A 23,379-nucleotide genomic window follows, 5' to 3' on the forward strand; every position below is an offset into this window, starting at 1 on the left:
GGATCTTAATTTGTCTCCACAGGATATCCCCCCCTCCCTCCGCCTCCCCCCCCCCCCCCCAGCGTTTAGAGTTTGTATATCTTCTTCCACTGCGCCAGGACTTATCATTCAATAGAATTTTATTATCAGCTTTTAAAAAATGACGTGTCTTTAACGGCTAATGTTGACGAGCAGTTTCTAACCCACCTTAAAGCAGTCAAAGCTCAAATTTTTAAAGTGCAGGCACATGATCTTCAAGGTTCCTCACTTAGAAGCCGCTGTGTAGGGACCTTTGACGAACCACCGACTATCCACCATATAGAAAGAGAGCGGAGACGGGGTACTACCAAACTAATCAAGTTGATCAAGTGGCTTAGATTGGAGAGCGGGGAGGGACTCACCTATGAGAAGGACAAACGTATTGACATTTTTACTCATTTTAGAGACGCTTTTCAACACCGCGACCAAAACAGGCCGGCCGCACATGTACTCAAGGGAGAAATGCAAAACCTGACTACACGTGAGGATAATGTCGATTTGCTCTCCCAAATCGCAACAGAGGACATGATAGATGTACTCAAATCGTCTGCTAGAAATAAGTCTCCAGGGCCTTATGGGATTACTTTAGAATTTTACCTTGAGTTCTATCCTAATGAAGGTGATAAATGAATTGTTAATTGGAATTCATGTGTCCGGAAGAATTTCTTCAGGGAATGATCGTCCTTTTCCCTAAGACCACTGAGACCGACAGAGTTGACAATTTGCGCCCTATCACGTTGTTGAAATAGTGATTATAAGATACTCGGCAAATGTTTCGTCACCAGGCTGAAAACAGTTATGAGGACGAGCGCCGTAACAGGGACGGGCATCCTTGCCACCGTGAATACATGCATTTTGTCGCGCCGTCGCCGTGTTCGTGACTACGCAGATGTGCTTCAAAGTGTTGGACAGAGCGAGCATTCATTTCTTTTTAAGAATCGCAATTAAATTCATTCGAGTGTGGCAAAAGCAGTGGTGCAGCGTTTTCCTTTCTTAAGATCTCGCAGCTGCTTGCAAGTATGTCCATCGTTTAAGACGACAGAAAAGTAGCGTCAGCGGTGCGTCAGTGGGCAGTCGGTGAAGTCGCCATTGGAGCCGTAAGCCAGTAATTACGACACGCGAATCACTCAAACACCATTCAGCATGTACCACAATGCTCGGCCGAGGGACCGGGTAGCTCAGCCGGTAGAGCGCTAGACTTTCAACCAAAGGGTCCCGGGTTCAAACCCCCGTCCAGGCCAAAATTGATACACTGTCGTAACGGCTAATGTGCTGGCAACGGAAGCACTACAGAAACGAGTGAGGCCATGTCGTGTTCTTACGTCAGATTGCTTGAAAAGTTGCACTTGCCGAGAGACGCTTCTGCGACCGACAGTCGTGGCCGAGTGGTTGCGGCGAGCGGACGTGTGTTAGGCTCGTGCCTGCTGCTACCTTCGTGTGCTGCAGGCGGTGTCTTCGTCGCGTGTTTGGTGCTGCGCCTCGCAGCGTTCTCTCTTCTCTACTAGTTCCTGTAAGTTTATTGACGCATTATTATGAACCGTGCTAACTCCGTACAGTGTGTTTTGATAGGAACGCGGCTAGACCGTCGCCTTTTGATGTACACGAATGGGTATTTTCCGAATTGCGTATTCCCGAATCTGATTTGGTCGGCATCCAGCTTGATTTTATTCAAAACTCTGTCTTTTTGAAACTTCCGAACGAGGATTTTGTCGATAAGCTAGTTACCGAAAGTGGTGGCGTTAAGAAATTCAAGCACGTGGACGGTGCTTTGTCTGACGTGTTGATACTGCCGGCAGGCTTCGGCATTCGAAGTGTGAAGGTTTATAATGTTCCCTTTGAGTGCCCAAATGAGGCCATTGCTCGTAAACTTGGCGAATTTGGCACCGTTCTTAGTGTGGAGAATGATGTGTGGCCTGCAGGTTTTAGGTATCGGGTTCTGAGTGGTGTTCGGACAGTACGTGTAGATTTAAAGAAACATATCCCGTCGTATCTGATCATTGCTGGCACGCGAGCTTTCCTCAGCTATAGTGGGCAGCCGCAGACGTGTTCTGTGTGTGGCAAAACAGATCATTTACGACAAACTTGCACTTTACGCAGGCCGGCGCAGCTACCGCGCGAAGCTGTTGTCAACACCACGTATGCAGGCGCGTTGGTTGGACCCCCCTCGCTCGCCCCGACCGACCGACAGGCTTCCGCCGCTCCTGCGGCTGTGGCTCCTGTGTCCGATATTGTGACTCAGCCGACAGTTGTCGTGCCCCCGGTTGTGTCGGAACAAAGTTTATCTACCGAACAGACCCCTCGCGAAGTCAGTCTTGCTGATTTGTCAGCTGTCAGTGTCCCGCCCGTGCCTGTTGGGGAGTCTTCTGAAATGTTGGTCGAGTCGCCCCGGCCGATTACCGTCCCCGCCCCACCGACAGACAAGCGGAAATTGCCGACACAACCCGGCCTGTCCACTTCTGGTGAGGCGGATGCTAGCAGCGCTGAAAGCGAGGTGTCTCAAGTTTCCACCCAGTCCGCCCCTGCCGATCCCAAACCGAAGCGTAGGCGGTCTAAGAAACGTTCGAAAACGGCGCCCACTGAGGGCGACGGCGTTTCCTTCGAACAGGCCGTTGAGGGATTAACGGACTCCTTGGTCCAAGAGCGTCGCGACGCACCTTTCGTGCACGGTCCACCTGTGTCGGTACCCGCCGCCCCCGCTACCCGGGCCGTCCCGGACGCCGTACCTCCTCCTGCGGACACCATGCAGTGGTCTGAGGATGTGGAGGAAGATCATTTTTTCTAGTTCCGCTTAAGTTACAGAGTCCATCCTGACGTGTGCCTTCCACCAGTTACGCGTCCTCACACTTAATGTTAATAAAATCCGCAGTGTCCGTAAAATTGACGCCCTTTTACATTTTTTGCAATCTGCTCGTTGTGATGTGGTTTTCCTTCAAGAACTTACGGCTGACGTTGTCCCGCACCTTACTGCCTATAATGTTATTCTTAATATTGATCCGGAAACGACCATTGGTACGGCTATTTTAATCACGCCCGGTTTAGAGTACAAACACGTAGAAATTTTACCAAATGGACGAGGGTTGGCATGTGTCATCTGCGACATATTTTTTGTTAACGTGTACGCCCCCTCTGGAACTCACAACAAACGTCTGAGGGATACTTTTTTCAATCATGATTTATGTCAGTTCTTCCATCGAAACCACCGACGGATCATCTTAGGCGGTGATTTTAATTGTGTCTTGCGTGTCGCCGACCAGGAACCGACGGCAAATAAGTGTCTAGTACTGCAAACTTTAGTTGACACTTTTAAACTTGAGGACACGTGGCTTCGTTTTAGTCCGACTGCTACAGGTTTTACTTATTTTTATCCTACTGGGCATAGTAGGTTGGATAGAATTTATGTCTCGTCGGACCTTACTGCACAAATCTTGCAGGCAGAAGTTGCCCCTGTCGTTTTTTCGGATCATTGTGGTTATTTGTGTGCTTTTAATGTCCCGTCTGTTCGCCCGGAACGTACGCGATCCTATTGGAAATTCAATGTTAGTGTTTTGGATGACGTCAGTCTTGTCGACCAGGTGCATTTTTTGTGGCGCCAACTTCTTCAGAGCCGCCCACAGGCGTGTTCTACTGTCGCTTGGTGGCTCCGTCACGCTAAACCGGCTCTTCGTACTCTGCTCATAAATTATTGCCGTGACAAGGCCCATTGGGACCTGATGACGGTCAATTTTTATCGCGATTGTTTACAGGATTTAATTACTCGGGTTACCGACCGCCCTGACCTCCTTCCCATGTTACGGAAAATTAAAACGCAGATTTTAAACCATCTGCATCGGAAGGCGCAGGGCTCTGTTGTCCGTAGCAGGCCTTTCGATCCCTCTTTGGAAGAACCACTATCATTGTATCATTTACGACGAGCCCGACTGCGGCGTGAAAAACTTTTATTCACGGACTGGATAACGCGTGACGGTCTTAGAACTTCGGATCGTCGGGTGATTAAGGACGAAATTTACGATCACTACTCTAAACTCTTTCAATCTCAACCTTTGCATGACGCCTCCTTGCAGATGTTTTTACACGACCTGCCTTCAATTTTAACGCGTCAGGATAGACTTCTTTTAAATGAGCGTTTTACAGCTGATGATGTTTCTGCCGCCGTTAAGGCTAGCCCGAAGGGAAAGGCACCTGGCATTGACGGAATTCCTGTGGAATTTTATGTGAAATTTTCCGGTCTTTTAACTGATACTTTCGTTGCCATTGTTAATGAAATACATAATGGTCTCGATGTGCCGGAAGACTTTTTAGAGGGGCTCATCGTCCTCATCCCGAAGACATCTGGCATCCAAAGTGCGGTGACTTTACGGCCGATTACTCTATTAAACGCCGATTATAAAATCATAGCACGCTGCTTTTCACACCGTTTGCGGCCGGCGTTGAAGACCGTCATTAGTCCTTCTCAATCGTGTGCCGTACCTGGACGGAATATATTTGATGCCGTCCTGGCGTATCGAGAGTGTATCGCTTCTGCCTCGTCACGCCGTGGCGGCCGGGCTGCGATACTTTCCATTGATTTTCATAATGCGTTCGATCGAATTAGTCACGAATACTTGCGGCGGGTCATGTCTAAGTTTGGATTTGGTTTAAAATTCACGTGTGTGATATTTAACCTTCTGAAATCGGCCACTTCCAGAATCCTTTTTCATGGCCAGGCCGGTGATGTCCTCAGGATGAACAGATCCGTCCGCCAAGGGTGCCCGCTTTCCATGGGCTTATTCGTTTTAGCGCTGGATCCTCTACTCCGTAAACTAACGACTGTTTGCCACGGTGTCCCGTTTGGTACGGGTTCGCTTGTCTGTCGGGCGTATGCGGATGACTTGGGAGTTTTTATCCACCGTCCCGACGATATTGATTCGCTCCGCCTCATTCTTCACCAATTTGAATCGGCCTCGGGTGCGGTTGTGAACCCCCGTAAGTCCATCTTGCTGCCGCTTACTGCGACCATGAGGGCTGTCCGTCGTGATTGGTATACCGTCAAGTTACGACATAAGATTCTCGGGATCCAGATGACGGCAAATGTACAACAAATGGCAGTGTTAAACTGGCGCGCGGTCTTATATTATGTTCGAGCGGCGACTCAGGCTGCCGCCAAACGAAATTTGTCTTTGCTGGATAGAGTTTCGGTTGTTAATACCCAGATGTTGGCCAAGGCCTGGTACTTGGCTCAAGTTTTGCCGGTGCCGAAGGAGATCGAACGGGCCATCAAGCATGCTGTTTCTTGGCTGGTCTGGCGAGGCGAAATCTTTAAGGTCGCCTACAATATTTGCACGCTCCCGCCGGACAGGGGCGGCATCGGTCTGGTTGATTTTCCTTCCAAGTGTGCTGCCCTTTTGCTCCACCGAACCAACTGTGTAATAGCCCATGCGGGACTTGGCCCCACGTCGGTACTCTTCGACCTTTACCGCCCTGCTTCTCTCCGCGCGCCAGTCTCTGTCCAGGCTATCCCGTACAACTTGAATTTCGTTCGCCAGTACTTCCTCCACACTAGCTATCTGATAGGTGACGATCGGCGCAGGGGTAACGTCAGCGCGATCGCAGAGGCCCTCCGCGGAACTCCGCCGACTAACAAATGGGAGTTGAGGCTGCCGCAATACGATTGGCGGACGGTGTGGTTCAACATTTCCAGTAAATTGTTGACATCAGATGTTCGGGACACCTGGTATAAAGTTGTAAATCGCACCGTTGCCACGAATGCGAAACTCCACGCCATCAATCTCCTCCCGAGTGGCCTCTGTGGGCGGTGCGCGGCTGAGGACACGATCGAACACCGTTTTGTGTGCCCCCAGTTTCAAGAGGTATGGGATGCCACCCGTGAGATGTTGGCGTTGATCAATAGGACCACCCCGAGTGCCATACAACCTTCGTATATCCTGGTTCCCGACTGGCGGCCGTATCCTGCCACCAAGAGAAACGCCACCGTGTGGATCGCCGCGCATGCACCACATGCGATTTTCTCTCTCCGCCTCATGGATCGATTGCAGTTTTTGACGTATCTTTGGGACTACTATGGACGGGAGCAACGTAATCCGCAGTGTGTTCCCAATTACGCCCGATTTTTAGATGTCCCTCTACGGACCGCCTTTACCAAATTACATATTTCTCTCCTGCCATGATGAATGTACCTTCCATTCCGCTGTTCCCTCTGGCGGAATGTGCGGAATGATATATTGTTCTATTTTCTTGATGTTTGACAGTTCATTTGTCTCACCGACTCGACTAATCTTCCGCCATTTTGGGCGGTTGTCCTTAGGATTGCCATATTGGTTCTTCTCTCCTGGATTTGACGCTTGTTCCCTATTGTTGACCTTGACTTAATTTATGTGACTATTACAGGACTGTCATTGACATGTCCCTGAACTGTGGGACGGTGCTTAAAGATACTTTGAGTTGAAACGGTTGCCTCTTGGGCACGGAAAACAAATTTATCGAGAAGACGAAATATGTTTGCTGCTGCCGGAATTGTATGGACTTCCCCATTCCCGTGCGCCAGACATATTTGGCACGTTTAGTGTAATCGTTTGTGTGTGAAATTTACTTTTTTTTTCTTTTCTTTGCGAGTCGCTATTTTTTTTTTTTTTGCATTTCTCTGGCGGTGGTGGGCCTCCGCTGCCGACTTTGTGGTCATTGTCCTCCTAGAATGGTATTTTAATTTGTGTTTCGCGTTTTCGTTCTTCCTTCCTTACGTTATATCCACACCTTAAGAGGACATTATTCTTATTTCTCACGTCTTTTTGGACATGTTTCCGCTGGCCACGATGGATCTTTGTTCTCCTAAAGGAACTCCATAAATACAAAAAAAAAAAGGTCAAGCAATACTATGTCCCACAAATAATAAAGAGTACAACACACCACTCTTTCCGTTATTCCATTTTTCTCGGGTTGGGGGGGCGAGGGAGACACTGTGGCCAGGCCTCGGATTGCGACCCCTGCCCCCTTTGCCTCCACCGCCGCCCTGGCCTGATCTTGCAAGAAGGTCTATTTGGTTTATATAAAAAAAAAGTCCTACCGACTGCGTTTCTTAAAAAAAAATAATAGAAAAAAAATCCTACCGGCTGCGTGTGATTTTTAAAAAAAAAAAGTCCTACCGACTGCGTCCTTTTTTGTGTCAAGAGGTGAAGAACATCTCCAACGGAACCGTGAAATGAGCGAATACGTGGGAAACACTGCATTCGAGACGCTTGTGAATTTTACAATTGTCCAGTGAGTGTCGACAAAACACGTAGCTCCTCTGCTGCGACGTACAAACTGCTGCAATTTCACTTTACATCGTGTGTCAGCTTTCTTCGATAGTCTGTTACGACCCTAGCGTAATGAGTTTATAGACAGCAGTCAGACGACGTTTTAATAGTAACAGCTCCACGCAACGACCACCCAACAGTAAAGGACATGAGGCAATGTGTCAGTATGCCTAAAGGGAGGGGTGTTCAGGTAACGTGAGCCCGGATAGCTCAGTCGGTAGAGCATTAGGCTTTTAACCTAAGGGTCCAGGGTTCAAGTCCCTGTTCGGGCGGAAATTTTAATACCTTGGTAGCCGCACGTCTCGTAGCGGTGTAAGCACTACGGAAAAGAATGCTGCTACGCCGTTTCCTGGCACTGCAGTGCTTTAAACAGTAGCAGTTGCATGTGTCGGGAGGACCTTCCGCTACTGGCAGTCGTGGCCGAGTGGTTAAGGCGTCTGACTCGAAATCAGATTCCCAGTCGCGCTTGAGACACGGAGCTATTCGGACGTGCTGAGAGCGCTGTTCACCGGTGTGTTTACGAGTTGTGATATTGTGTTGTTTCTACTTTCTGTTGGACGTGCAGTGATTGTTTTCCGTTAATTGTGGTGAAGTTTCTACCCCTTTTCGCTGTTATTATTTAGCGGCCTTGACCGCTTGTAAATTTCTGCTATGGCCAGGTTATTTCCCAGGAAAAGTACCCTCCGCTTTGAATTTGAAAAGTCAACCCGTCACGTACAACCAACGTCACTGGAAATTCATGATTGGATAGTGGACGTTATTGGTATCAATTCTGATCAGGTGCACACTGCGTATTACGACATGGAGCAGTATTGTTTTTTTGTCAAATTACTGAACCCTGTGTTGCTGGATAAGATACTCATGAAGCATGGCGGGCGAGTTGAGTTCCGACATCGGGATAACTCTGTAAGTACCGTTACCGTTACTAATGCCGATGTAGAATATAAAAATGTACGTATTTTTAATCTGCCCCCGGAAGTTGAAAATTGTTATTTGAAAGATGTGCTAAGCAAGTATGGGGATGTCAAACAGATTCGTAATGAACGCTGGTCTAGCCAGCATCGCCTGCAGTGTTTCAGTGGTGTTCGGTCAGTAGATATGCATGTGAAGGTCAATATTCCTTCCCATATTATGGTTTGCGAATACAGGGTTCAAGTTACGTACTCTGGTCAAACTTTGACGTGTCACATCTGCAATGAGAGTGGCCACATGCGTCAAGATTGTCCCAAACGGGTTTTCGTCTTAAAAAATTCCTTACAGCAACGGAAACGGTTAACGCTCGCGGAGATTATTACCGATAATCAAGCGGCAGAAAGTGCTACAGCCGGTGGTGCATCTGCGTTGCATGAACCGGAAGTCATGCGCATTGAGGAATTTCCAACCCTGCCTCGGAAAAGTACGGACGAACCGACACTTGCGACCGGAGACACTGCTACCAACAAACGGCGTAGGACTTGTGACGGTAGTAGTTCTGAGGACGAAGCCCACAGTACACCAGAATCAAAGAGACAAGACTCGCAGGAACGTAGATCTGATACTAAGTTCTTAAAAGGTCCCGTTCTAGTAGACGATTTTTCCTCTGGCATGTCACATAGTGACATTTCAGCTGCTGACGCGGCGTCGCAGGGGACGGATGGTCGGCCCTCCGACCAACCACAGCACCAGGTTCCGGTGGACCGACCGACATATGAACAGCAGGTCGCTGCAGGGGCTCACCACGGCGTAGACAGTTGTGATAGTAAACAGACCACACCTTTGGATGAGGATGCCGGACAGCCAACGGCGGCGGCTCGCGACACGGCAACACAACAGGAATGTTGTCATAACACGGAACGCGAACATAAACAGCAGTCGGTGTCGGAAACTGTCAACAAACCACTTCATGTGGAGTTTGATGACAAACGTGTTGATAGCGAAAGTACTTCCGCAGCTGGTTTGCCGCCGGAGGACACGCCGCGAGTGATTCCGGCCGTAGTGTCGGGACCGTCGTCGGCCGTTGACATTCCCCACGACCCGCCCACGCCGCCGTCTGCCGAGATGGCTCATAGTGGGCGCCGCAGGAACAGAATCCAACCAAATGTGAACGTTGTCCGAAAGAAAACTAAGAATAAAGATGCCGGGGGCAAACACAACGAGCATGACTTGGCTTTACAACCGGATACACAAATGGAATGGCATGACGATCCGACCGTTGGCGATGATTAATTCATCCCCCTTCCTGCATAGGTCTCAGTATGTCACAGGCTTATAAAATAACAACGTTAAATGTTAACGAGATCCGATCCGACGTCAAGGTACGTGCTCTACAACAATATCTTTACGAGTCGGATACAGACGTCGCCCTTTTACAAGAGGTGGCCTTGCAGCAAGTCAACCTTACCGGTTTTGTTGCAATAATCAATTCTTCCCCGGAAACGAACGTGGGGACTGCCGTCTTAATTAGGGAAGGTATTCCAGTTGCCAACATTGAAAGATTAGAATCCGGTCGAGGACTGAGTGTCAATATTTTTGGCGTTACTGTTTATTAATTTGTACGCGCCTTCCGGGAGTACTCGTAGAGCTGACAGAGCACGCTTTTATAAGGAAGATATCATTTATTTACTGCGGAACAATCCTACGCAGCTGATCATTGGAGGTGATTTTAATTGTGTATTGTCCAGAAAAGATCAGACACCGAATTTTAATTATTCACCTGATTTAAACCGTCTTGTTTATGATCTTAAACTCAAGGACGCCTGGGAAGCTCGGTACCCTACTTTAGTGAGGTACACACACATCGTTGGAAACTCCTGTAGCAGGATCGACAGGATTTATGTGTCTGATAATTTAACAACTAACTTATTAAATGTCGAAACTATTCCTACCAGCTTCTCAGACCACAGTGGCGTGGTTGCGTGTATCAACTTACAACAACAGCCCACGCGCTGGTTTAAAAATCAGTGGCATCTTAATCTTTCATTATTAACCGACTCAGATCTGGAGGAGGCCGTAAGGCGTGCTTGGGACCAGTGCCTCCGCACTATTCATGCCTTCCCTAGCATTATAGCATGGTGGACCTATAAAGCGAAGCCCAAACTGCGCAGGGTTCTTATGTCCTTTGGTATTGAACGGGCTACTGGAATTCGCAGGACAATGGAATTTTATTACTCCGTATTAAGAGATTTGTATGACAGAGCGGATGCCACGGCTACTAGAATAGGGGAAATTCAGAGAATCAAAGCTAAATTATTCAGTCTGAAACGGGAGCAGTTAGAAGGACTAAAGGTTCGATCCAAAGTTAAATCAGTACGCGCAGACGAAATGGTGGCCTTGTATCACCTTGTCAAGCACGCGCAGAATAGAAGGAGGGCTTTCATTGATGAACTTAAACTCGAAGATGGCACGACGGTCACAAATCAACGCGATATCGTCAGAGAACTTTACAGCTACTTTGTCAGGACTTATACTTCAAACGCTCCCCATGCAGACAGCGCTTCTCAACTCCTTGAAGTTCTTTCTTCGAGGATAACTGCAGACGAAAGTGACAGTCTTTCTTCGGGTTTCAGTCACGAAGACGTTTTCGACATCATCTGCAGTTCCCCTACTAACAAGTCCCCTGGGCCTGACGGTCTTCCCATTGAATTTTATAAAAAGTTCTGGCACATACTAGGAGAGAAGATCACAGACATGGTGAACGAGGTCTTGCAGGGGCAGTCTGTTCCTGGAGAGTTTAAGGAATGTAAAATTGTTCTCCTCCCTAAAGACCAGAGGTGGAAAATCTGTAACCAATCTTCGGCCGATATCACTACTGAATTCCGATTACAAGATTGTAGCCCGTGCAGTTAAGATGAGGCTTCTGCCGCTCACTTCCAACCTACTTTGCAAACAGCAAACATGTGCTTTTCGGCGGAGTATCCTGCAAACGGTCGCCTTTTATAGGGATATTATTGCGCTAGCTGAAGCCAGCAACGTAAGATGTGGTCTGCTCTTTCTGGATTTTTTTAAGGCATTTGATCTTGTCAATCACACGTACCTACTAGAGACACTGCGGCGCTTGGGCTTCTTACCGTCCGCGATCGCAATGATAAAGAATGTGGCCATCGGAATCACTGCAAAAATTTCAGTAAATTCGCAACTCACGCAACGGCTCCTAATCGACAGAGGTGTCCCTCAGGGCAGCCCGTTGTCGATGTTGCTGTTCGTCATTTCGCTCGAGCCGCTCCTCACGCACCTGCAGGCGCAGCTTAGTGGTTTAACGATCTCAGGAGTGAAGTCCGTAACAGGAGCCTATGCGGATGATGTTGGGATTGTTATCAGAGATGAGTCTGACGTCACTGAGCTTGAAGCTGTCCTCAAGACCTACTGTCAGGCGTCTGGAGCACACATAAATGAACAGAAAAGCAAGTTTTTAAATCTGCGAGGCCTTGATCGTCTTCCAATTTCATGTGCCACACACGTCAGTGAACTTAAAGCTCTAGGGATAGTGTTGAAGGCGTCAACATTAAACATGACGGCAGCGAACTGGAGGGATGTGGCTCACAAAATCAACGGTGCAGTAATTGATAACTACCACAGAAGTCTGAACCAATTTGACAGAATTACATTGATTAATACGTGTGTTTTATCTAAGGCCTTCTACACGGCGCAGGTTCTTCCTCTTCCTGCAGGAGTGGCTCAAAATATCATGTCAAAAGTTACGAAATTTCTATGGAAAGGCGAGATCTTTCGTGTATCTGCACGAACAGCAGCGCTACACCCTACGCATGGAGGGATGGGATTGGTTGACATACGGAGCAAAGCACTGGCTCTGTACGTGTCACGTACGGCGGAAATCATACAGAAGGAACCTCATGGTCTTACGGCACAATTATTTCATGCTGTCCGGCCACACAGTCTTGAACCTCCGCTGAATGTTCAACCTATTTGTTACCGGCTTAAGCATATCAGAGAGTATTATTTCGAGTATAGCTACCTTAGTCACCAGTTACGGCAAACTCAGTCTTTAACGGCAAAAGCCATTTTGGCGGAAGGGAGGGAACACGAAAGCCAGAATCCGATTGTTAACAAATATAGTGGAGTAAAATGGGATACAGTATGGCGAAACGTTGGTTCCACTGTTTTGAGCTCGGATGCTCGTACTGCGTGGTACAAAGCAGTCAATAATATAATAAGTACCAATGAGCGACTCCACCGGATAGGACTGAGTGCTACCGACCTCTGTCTTCACTGCGACCTCCTAGATACCGTGCTGCACAGGTGCACCTGTGGGGAACGTCTCCACAACTGGAACTGGATTCAGCAACAAGTCGCACTTATCACTCGCAGTGTTCCCGGCAATGTCCAGGCGATGATGATCTATCGACCTGATTTTAAGTTTTACCCACAGACGAAAAATAACGCTGTGAGCTGGTTACTGGGTAATTATTCTAGTTATATCTTTAACAAACTTGGCGATGATGATCCTGTCCAATTCAAAATGCATATGGCAATCGAATTTCACAAAACACTTCAATACAAGAATCATGGCAAGAACTTTGGAAATATGCTTAAAATTGTCTTCGAGAAAATGGGAATAGGGTAGTGTACCGGGTATGTGGGGGTTAATTGGGACACGGAGCACCTATAGTGCCGCGAAGAGGCCCCACTGCTTCTGCGCCGTGTCCTGACTTCAGCCACTGCGCCTCGGTACCTCCCTCCAACGGTGAACATGGATCAGCGGAATACAAAATCGAAAAAAAAAAAAAAAATGGATAAGGCGTCGGACTTCGGAACCGAAGATTGCAGGTTCGAATCCTGTCACGGTCGAGTTTTTCCAGTTCTGCAAAAGATGCATGCTGTTTTACTGTGTTGTTTGAGTACTAAAAAAAAAAAAAAAAAAAAAAAAAAGTGGTTAAGGCGTCTGACTCGAAATCAGATTCCCTCTGGGAGCGTAGGTTCGAATCCTACCGGCTGCGTGTGATTTTGCGTAAAAACGAGCAGAAATTTTCGCACACATGTGACATGCGTGGGTGAAAGCGGATCCAAACCAGTGACACCATTCTCAACAAGACGGAAATTTATGTTTCAGAATACTGTTTCGCGACGGCCGCTGTCTGTTGCGGCTCTCGGTTCACCTCGCACGGACGCTAGTACTTGCAGAAATCAGTCGCAGGCCCACGAACGCGCCCCCGTCATTTTGTCGCGCCGTCGCCGTGTTCGTGACTACGCAGATGTGCTTCAAAGTGTTGGACAGAGCGAGCATTCATTTCTTTTTAAGAATCGCAATTAAATTCATTCGAGTGTGGCAAAAGCAGTGGTGCAGCGTTTTCCTTTCTTAAGATCTCGCAGCTGCTTGCAAGTATGTCCATCGTTTAAGACGACAGAAAAGTAGCGTCAGCGGTGCGTCAGTGGGCAGTCGGTGAAGTCGCCATTGGAGCCGTAAGCCAGCAATTACGACACGCGAATCACTCAAACACCATTCAGCATGTACCACAATGCTCGGCCGAGGGACCGGGTAGCTCAGCCGGTAGAGCGCTAGACTTTCAACCAAAGGGTCCCGGGTTCAAACCCCCGTCCAGGCCAAAATTGATACACTGTCGTAACGGCTAATGTGCTGGCAACGGAAGCACTACAGAAACGAGTGAGGCCATGTCGTGTTCTTACGTCAGATTGCTTGAAAAGTTGCACTTGCCGAGAGACGCTTCTGCGACCGGCAGTCGTGGCCGAGTGGTTGCGGCGAGCGGACGTGTGTTAGGCTCGTGCCTGCTGCTACCTTCGTGTGCTGCAGGCGGTGTCTTCGTCGCGTGTTTGGTGCTGCGCCTCGCAGCGTTCTCTCTTCTCTACTAGTTCCTGTAAGTTTATTGACGCATTATTATGAACCGTGCTAACTCCGTACAGTGTGTTTTTGATAGGAACGCGGCTAGACCGTCGCCTTTTGATGTACACGAATGGGTATTTTCCGAATTGCGTATTCCCGAATCTGATTTGGTCGGCATCCAGCTTGATTTTATTCAAAACTCTGTCTTTTTGAAACTTCCGAACGAGGATTTTGTCGATAAGCTAGTTACCGAAAGTGGTGGCGTTAAGAAATTCAAGCACGTGGACGGTGCTTTGTCTGACGTGTTGATACTGCCGGCAGGCTTCGGCATTCGAAGTGTGAAGGTTTATAATGTTCCTTTTGAGTGCCCAAATGAGGCCATTGCTCGTAAACTTGGCGAATTTGGCACCGTTCTTAGTGTGGAGAATGATGTGTGGCCTGCAGGTTTTAGGTATCGGGTTCTGAGTGGTGTTCGGACAGTACGTGTAGATTTAAAGAAACATATCCCGTCGTATCTGATCATTGCTGGCACGCGAGTTTTCCTCAGCTATAGTGGGCAGCCGCAGACGTGTTCTGTGTGTGGCAAAACAGATCATTTACGACAAACCTGCACTTTACGCAGGCCGGCGCAGCTACCGCGCGAAGCTGTTGTCAACACCACGTATGCAGGCGCGTTGGTTGGACCCCCCTCGCTCGCCCCGACCGACCGACAGGCTTCCGCCGCTCCTGCGGCTGTGGCTCCTGTGTCCGATATTGTGACAGCCGACAGTTGTCGTGCCCCCGGTTGTGTCGGAACAAAGTTTACCTGCCGAACGCACCCCTCGCGAAGTCAGTATCGCTGATTTGTCAGCCGTCAGTGTTCCGGACGTGCCTGTTAGGGAGTCTTCTGAAATGTTGGTCGAGTCCCCTCCTGTGTCCGATAATGTGACTCTGCCGACAGTTGTCGTGCCCCCGGTTGTGTCGGAACAAAGTTTCTCTACCGAACAGACCCCTCGCGAAGTCAGTCTTGCTGATTTGTCAGCTGTCAGTGTCCCGCCCGTGCCTGTTGGGGAGTCTTCTGAAATGTTGGTCGAGTCGCCCCGGCCGATTACCGTCCCCGCCCCACCGACAGACAAGCGGAAATTGCCGACACAAGCCGGCCTGTCCACTTCTGGTGAGGCGGATGCTAGCAGCGCTGAAAGCGAGGTGTCTCAAGTTTCCACCCAGTCCGCCCCTACCGATTCCAAACCGAAGCGTAGGCGGTCTAAGAAACGTTCGAAAACGGCGCCCACTGAGGGCGACGGCGTTTCCTTCGAACAGGCAGTTGAGGGATTAACGGACTCCTTGGTCCAAGAGCGTCGCGACGCACCTTTCGTGCACGGTCCGCCTATGTCGGTGCCCCCCGCCCCCGCTTCCCGGGCCGTCCCGGACGCCGTACCTTCTCCTGCGGACACCATGCAGTGGTCTGAGGATGTGGAGGAAGATCATTTCTTCTAGTTCCGCTTAAGTTACAGAGTCCATCCTGACGCGTGCATTCCACCAGTTACGCGTCCTCACACTTAATGTTAATCAAATCCGCAGTGTCCGTAAAATTGACGCTCTTTTATATTTTTTGCAATCTGCTCGTTGTGATGTGGTTTTCCTTCAAGAACTTACAGCTGACGTTGTCCCGCACCTTACTGCCTATAATGTTATTCTTAATATTGATCCGGAAACGACCATTGGTACGGCTATTTTAATCACGCCCGGTTTAGAGTATAAACACGTAGAAATTTTACCAAATGGACGAGGGTTGGCATGTGTCATCTGCGACATATTTTTTGTTAACGTGTACGCCCCCTCTGGAACTCACAACAAACGTCTGAGGGATACTTTTTTCAATCATGATTTATGTCAGTTCTTCCATCGAAACCACCGACGGATCATCTTAGGCGGTGATTTTAATTGTGTCTTGCGTGTTGCCGACCAGGAACCGACGGCACATAAGTGTCTAGTACTGCAAACTTTAGTTGACACTTTTAAACTTGAGGACACGTGGCTTCGTTTTACTCCGACTGCTACAGGTTTTACTTATTTTTATCCTACTGGGCATAGTAGGTTGGATAGAATTTATGTCTCGTCGGACCTTACTGCACAAATCTTGCAGGCCGAAGTTGCCCCCGTCGTTTTTTCGGATCATTGTGGTTATTTGTGTGCTTTTAATGTCCCGTCTGTTCGCCCGGACCGTACGCGATCCTATTGGAAATTCAATGTTAGTGTTTTGGATGACGTCAGTCTTGTCGAACAGGTACATTTGTTGTGGCGCCAACTTCTTCAGAGCCGCCCACAGGCGTGTTCTACTGTCGCATGGTGGCTCCGTCACGCTAAACCGGCTCTTCGTAATTTGCTCATAAATTACTGTCGTGACAAGGCCCATTGGGACATGATGACGGTCAATTTTTATCGCGATTGTTTACAGGATTTAATTACTCGTGTTACCGACCGCCCTGACCTCCTTCCCATGTTACGGAAAATTAAAACGCAGATTTTAAACCATCTGCATCGGAAGGCGCAGGGCTCTGTTGTCCGTAGCAGGCCTTTCGATCCCTCTTTGGAAGAACCACTATCATTGTATCATTTACGACGAGCCCGACTGCGGCGTGAAAAACTTTTATTCACGGACTGGATAACGCGTGACGGTCTTAGAACTTCGGATCGTCGGGTGATTAAGGACGAAATTTACGATCACTACTCTAAACTCTTTCAATCTCAACCTTTGCATGACGCCTCCTTGCAGATGTTTTTACACGACCTGCCTTCAGTTTTAACGCGTCAGGATAGACTTCTTTTAAATGAGCGTTTTACAGCTGATGATGTTTCTGCCGCCGTTAAGGCTAGCCCGAAGGGAAAGGCACCTGGCATTGACGGAATTCCTGTGGAATTTTATGTGAAATTTTCCGGTCTTTTAACTGATACTTTCGTTGCCATTGTTAATGAGATACATAATGGTCTTGATGTGCCGGAAGACTTTTTAGAGGGGCTCATCGTCCTCATCCCGAAGACCACTGGCATCCAAAGTGCGGTGACTTTACGGCCGATTACTCTATTAAACGCCGATTATAAAATCATAGCACGCTGCTTTTCACACCGTTTGCGGCCGGCGTTGAAGACCGTCATTAGTCCTTCTCAATCGTGTGCAGTACCTGGACGGAATATATTTGATGCCGTCCTGGCGTATCGAGAATGTATCGCTTCTGCCTCGTCACGTCGTGGCGGCCGGGCTGCGATACTTTCCATTGATTTTCATTATGCATTCGATCGAATTAGTCACGAATACTTGCGGCGGGTCATGTATAAGTTTGGATTTGGTTTAAAATTCACGCATGTGATATCTAACCTTCTGAAATCGGCCACTTCCCGAATCCTTTTTCATGGCCAGGCCGGTGATGTCCTCAGGATGAACAGATCCGTCCGCCAAGGGTGCCCGCTTTCCATGGGCTTATTCGTTTTAGCGCTGGATCCTCTACTCCGTAAACTAACGAATGTTTGCCACGGTGTCCCGTTTGGTACGGGTTCGCTTGTCTGTCGGGCGTATGCGGATGACTTGGGAGTTTTTATCCAAAGTCCCGACGATATTGATTCGCTCCGTCTCATTCTTCACCAATTTGAATCGGCATCGGGTGCGGTTGTGAACCCCCGTAAGTCCATCTTGCTGCCGCTTACTGCGACCATGAGGGCTGTCCGTCGTGATTGGTATACCGTCAAGTTACGACATAAGATTCTCGGGATCCAGATGACGGCAAATGTACAACAAATGGCAGTGTTAAACTGGCGCGCGGTCTTATATTCTGTTCGAGCGGCGACTCAGGCTGCCGCCAAACGAAATTTGTCTTTGCTGGATAGAGTTTCGGTTGTTAATACCCAAGGCCTGGTACCTGGCTCAAGTTTTGCCGGTGCCGAAGGAGATCGAACGGGCCATCAAGCATGCTGTTTCTTGGCTGGTCTGGCGAGGCGAAATCTTTAAGGTCGCCTACAATATTTGCACGCTCCCGCCGGACAGGGGCGGCATCGGTCTGGTTGATTTTCCTTCCAAGTGTGCTGCCCTTTTGCTCCACCGAACTAACTGTGTAATAGCCCATGCGGGGCTTGGCCCCACGTCGGTACTCTTCGACCTTTACCGCCCTGCTTCTCTCCGCGCGCCTGTCTCTATCCAGGCTATCCCGTACAACTTGAATTTCGTTCGCCAGTACTTCCTCCACACTAGCTATCTGATAGGTGACGATCGGCGCAGGGGTAACGTCAGCGCGATCGCAGAGGCCCTCCGCGGAACTCCGCCGACTAACAAATGGGAGTTGAGGCTGCCGCAATACGATTGGCGGACGGTGTGGTCCAACATTTCCAGTAAATTGTTGACATCAGATGTTCGGGACACTTGGTATAAAGTTGTGAATCGCACCGTTGCCACGAATGCGAAACTCCACGCAATCAATCTCCTCCCGAGTGGCATCTGTGGGCGGTGCGCGGCTGAGGACACGATCGAACACCGTTTTGTGTGCCCCCAGTTTCACGAGGTATGGGCTGCCACCCGTGAGATGTTGGCGTTGATTAATAGGACTACCCCGAGTGCCATACAACCTTCGTATATCCTGGTTCCCGACTGGCGGCCGTATCCTGCCACCAAGAGAAACGCTACCGTGTGGATCGCCGCGCATGCAGCACATGCGATTTTCTCTCTCCGCCTCATGGATCGCTTGCAGTTTTTGACGTATCTTTGGGACTACTATGGACGGGAGCAACGAAATCCGCAGTGTGTTTCCAATTATGCCCGATTTTTAGATGTCCCTCTACGGACCGCCTTTACCAAATTACATATTTCTCTCCTGCCATGATTATGTACTTCCCATTCCACTGTTTCCTCTGGCGGAATGTGTGGAATGATATATTGTTCTAATTTTCTTGATGTATGACAGTTCATTTGTCTCACCGGCTCGACTTATCTTCCGCCATTTGGGCGGTTGTCCTTAGGATTGACATATTGGCTCTTCTCTCCTGGATTGACGCTTGTTCCCTAATTGCTGACCTTTACTTCATTTTTTGTGACTATTGCAGGACTGTCATTGACTTGTCCCTGAACTGTGAGACGGCGCTCAAAGATAATTAGGCGTTGAAACGGTTGCCTCTTGGGCACGGAAATCAAGCTTATCGAGAAGACGAAATATGTTTGTTGCTGCCGGAATTGCGTACACTTCCCCATTCCCGTGCGCCAGACATATTTGGCACGTTTAGTGTGGTTATTTGTTTGTGTTTTTCATTTCCATATTATTTTGAGAGTCTCTATTTTTTGCCTTTCTATGGTAGCGGTGGGCCTCCGCTGCCTACTTGTGGTCATTGTCCTCCTAGAATGGTTTTTTATTTTGTGTTTCGCGTTCTCATTCTTCCTTCCTCACGTTCTTTCCACACCTTCAGAGGACGTTATTCTTTTTTCGCAACATCGTTTTGGACATGTTTCCGCTGGCCACGATGGATCTTTGTTCTCCTAAAGGAACTCCATAAAAAAAAAAATATATTAAATAAAAAAAAAAGAGCAATGCTCTGTTACACAATAATAAAGAGTACAACACACCACTCTTTCCGTTATTCCACGTTTCTCGGGTTGGGACGGTGAGGGAGACACTGTGGCCAGGCCTCGGATTGTGACCCCTGCCCCCTTTGCCTCCACCGCCGCCCTGGCCTGATCTTGCAAGAAGGTATGTTTGGTTTAACAAAAAAAAAAAAAACACTAATAATTAAAAAAACAGAGTGGTTAAGGCGTAAAAAAAAAGATTGGTTAAGGCGTAAAAAAAAAGAGTGGTTAAGGCATAAAAAAAAAAAAAGATCCCGGGTTTCGGCATGCATTCGTTTTGAAGCTGACGCCAATGGAATTGCTCTGAGTTTGTGATAATGTAACTACCGCCGAGAACAAAAGTGACTCCCTCGTGTAGCTGTTCTGGTTGTCTAGTGCATGCCATAAGAGGAACACAGTAGGCAACTGCCTGGGAAGCAAGAAAATAAAAAAAAAAGATGTCCTACCGACCGCGTTCCCTTTTTTGTGTCAGGACGTGAAGAACGTCTCCAACGGAACTGTGAAATGAGCGAAAACGTGGGAAACATTGCATTCAAAATGCTTGTGAATTTTCGAGTTGCCCAGTGAGTGTCAACAAAACACGTAAATCCTCTGCTCCAACGCATGAGACGTAACGACTGCTGCAATTTGTTTTTGCGTCGTGTGTCAGTATTCTTCGATAGTCTGCTACGAGCTTAGCACGATAAGTTTGTAGACAGCATCCAGGCGACGTTTTATTAGTTACAGCTCCATGCAGCGATTGCAAAAAAAAAAAAAAAAAAAAAAAAAAAAATAAGCACTACGGAAAAGAATGCTGCTACGCCGTTTCCTGGCACTGCAGTGCTTTAAACAGTAGCAGTTGCATGTGTCGGGAGGATCTTCCGCTACTGGCAGTCGTGGCCGAGTGGTTAAGGCGTCTGACTCGAAATCAGATTCCCTCTGGGAGCGTAGGTTCGAATCCTACCGGCTGCGTGTGATTTTGCGTAAAAACGAGCAGAAATTTTCGCACACATGTGACATGCGTGGGTGAAAGCGGATCCAAACCAGTGACACCATTCTCAACAAGACGGAAATTTATGTTTCAGAATACTGTTTCGCGACGGCCGCTGTCTGTTGCGGCTCTCGGTTCACCTCGCACGGACGCTAGTACTTGCAGAAATCAGTCGCAGGCCCACGAACGCGCCCCCGTCATTTTGTCGCGCCGTCGCCGTGTTCGTGACTACGCAGATGTGCTTCAAAGTGTTGGACAGAGCGAGCATTCATTTCTTTTTAAGAATCGCAATTAAATTCATTCGAGTGTGGCAAAAGCAGTGGTGCAGCGTTTTCCTTTCTTAAGATCTCGCAGCTGCTTGCAAGTATGTCCATCGTTTAAGACGACAGAAAAGTAGCGTCAGCGGTGCGTCAGTGGGCAGTCGGTGAAGTCGCCATTGGAGCCGTAAGCCAGTAATTACGACACGCGAATCACTCAAACACCATTCAGCATGTACCACAATGCTCGGCCGAGGGACCGGGTAGCTCAGCCGGTAGAGCGCTAGACTTTCAACCAAAGGGTCCCGGGTTCAAACCCCCGTCCAGGCCAAAATTGATACACTGTCGTAACGGCTAATGTGCTGGCAACGGAAGCACTACAGAAACGAGTGAGGCCATGTCGTGTTCTTACGTCAGATTGCTTGAAAAGTTGTACTTGCCGAGAGACGCTTCTGCGACCGGCAGTCGTGGCCGAGTGATTGCCGGCCGGTGGTAGCCGAGCGGTTCTGGCGCTACAGTCTGGAACCGCGCGACCGCTACGGTCGCAGGTTCGAATCCTGCCTCGGGCATGGATGTGTGTGTTGTCCTTAGGTTAGTTAGGTTTAAGTAGTTCTAAGTTCTAGGGGACTTATGACCTCAGCAGTTGAGTCCCATAGTGCTCAGAGCCATTTGAACCATTTTCAGTTCCGCCGCGGCCGCGGCCGTGTGCAGACGTGCGGTTGTGGTCGCTTCGCCTGTGCTTAAGGGCGCACGCAGCTGTTGGTACTGTAAGTACTACTTCAAGAAAGTGATGGAAGATGAGTTGAGACGTTACACGCTACGATTTGGATTTCCGTATGGCTTTGCTCGACCACAGGTTCACGAACTCGTTGACTGGTTTTACGATCGATTGGGGCTGCGAGATGACGAAGTTCTTGGGTTTTCGTATGATTTTCTTGCGAACGCTGTTTATGTAAAATTGATTAGTGACGAACCTTGCGTACGTATTCTGAACCTCACGGAAGGCACAGCGGATTTTGTGAATTCTAAAGGCGAAATTTGTAAAGTATCCGTTAGTCATGCTGGACTAGGGCTACGAACCGTCCGTATATTTAATCTGCCTTTCGAAGTTGGCTTCGATAGAATTCGGCAAGCGTTGTCTCCCTACGGTAATGTCTTACAAATTCATGCCGAGCAATGGAGGGGTTACAAACATTTCAATGTTGATAACGGCGTTCGGAATGCGAAAATTGATTTGACGAAGCACATCCCGTCCAACATTTTGGTGCAGGGTTTTCGGGCGCTGGTGATGTACGAAGGACAACCGCGAACTTGCGTAATTTGTGGTTCTACGGACCATTTAAAATCTGCTTGTCCCCGTGTCCGGGCGGGTCGCCGAGGAATGCAACATCGTCTTACACCTCTCGATGGGCACGATGGCAATCGGTTGTCTTACGCGCAGACATTGATGGAGTCGCCTACGACACACCTGACGCTCCACCAACCGGCTGCGGTGACCCCAGACGCCGGTGCGGTCATTGTAAACAACTCTGCGGCAACCCCCGAATGTCCCGTTCGTAGTGATGTCGCCGATATCGACAGCCACGCTGCACACCTGCAGGTTTCCCCGACTGTCGGCCTTCGTGCCGACCATGCAGGACCGACTCCCGTCCCTACTCCAACTACGTCCGTCGAGCTGAAGCAGTTGTCGGATGGTGGCGACAGGTCGCGCGTTTCTTGCCCCCCTGACGTGGCACCCCCCACACCCCTCCCTCTCGGCGGTGACCTATCTGAGGAAGGCTCTACACACAGTCTCTTGACGGACGTCAAAACCGTTTCTGACGGCGACGCACCTCCCCCGAGAACCGGGAAATCTAAGCGGTCGGCACGAAAGCAGAGTGAGGAGGAGATCCGCACTCTGGAAAAGAAATTGCAGCGCACTATAAAGCAGATCCGAAAAGACGGCAGTGAACGCGGTGGCACAGATGAAATGGGTTCCGTCGCGCGCCACGTGGGGGAGGCCGATATGGAGATGCATGTCGACCGTCCGCGTTCTGAGCTGATGGATACTGGCCATCAGCATACGCCAGCTGACAAGTCTTGGGCAGACGAAAGTGAATAAACCGGACCCTTTCTATCCCCACCATGCAAGATTATAAACTTGCCACAGTTAATTTAAATAGGATCGCATCCGATGTCAAACTTAAATGCTTGACCGACTATCTATATGCCGCCGATATAGATATAGTTTTCTTCCAAGAAGTTGTGTCACCCAAGGTTGGAGAAATACCTGGGTATGATGCCATATTAAATCTTGGCACTGAGGCGGGCACTGCGATTTTATTTAAAGCTGGCATCGCTTATCAACCTACAGCGCTTTTAGACACGGGACGCGGCATTGCCGCCCAATTCCAGGATTTGCTTCTCCTGAACGTGTACGCCCCGACAGGATCCGCTGGCAGAAGGGACAGAAGTGATTTTTTTAGGGCTGAAGTTGTGCCCTTATTGAC

At 48.8% G+C, this 23,379-nt stretch overlaps 2 non-coding genes across 2 annotated transcripts; both read left to right on the plus strand.

The window, feature by feature from the left end:
* The first annotated feature begins 7,506 nt into the window (after positions 1 to 7,506).
* Positions 7,507 to 7,579, plus strand: Trnak-uuu (transfer RNA lysine (anticodon UUU)). Its single transcript has one exon. It is a non-coding gene; the product is annotated as a tRNA-Lys (tRNA).
* A 12,953-nt stretch (positions 7,580 to 20,532) lies between these two features.
* Positions 20,533 to 20,614, plus strand: Trnas-cga (transfer RNA serine (anticodon CGA)). Its single transcript has one exon. It is a non-coding gene; the product is annotated as a tRNA-Ser (tRNA).
* Positions 20,615 to 23,379: the final 2,765 nt, after the last annotated feature.

The sequence above is a fragment of the Schistocerca nitens genome, chromosome 4 (genome assembly GCF_023898315.1).
Source record: "Schistocerca nitens isolate TAMUIC-IGC-003100 chromosome 4, iqSchNite1.1, whole genome shotgun sequence".
NCBI lineage: Eukaryota > Metazoa > Arthropoda > Insecta > Orthoptera > Acrididae > Schistocerca > Schistocerca nitens.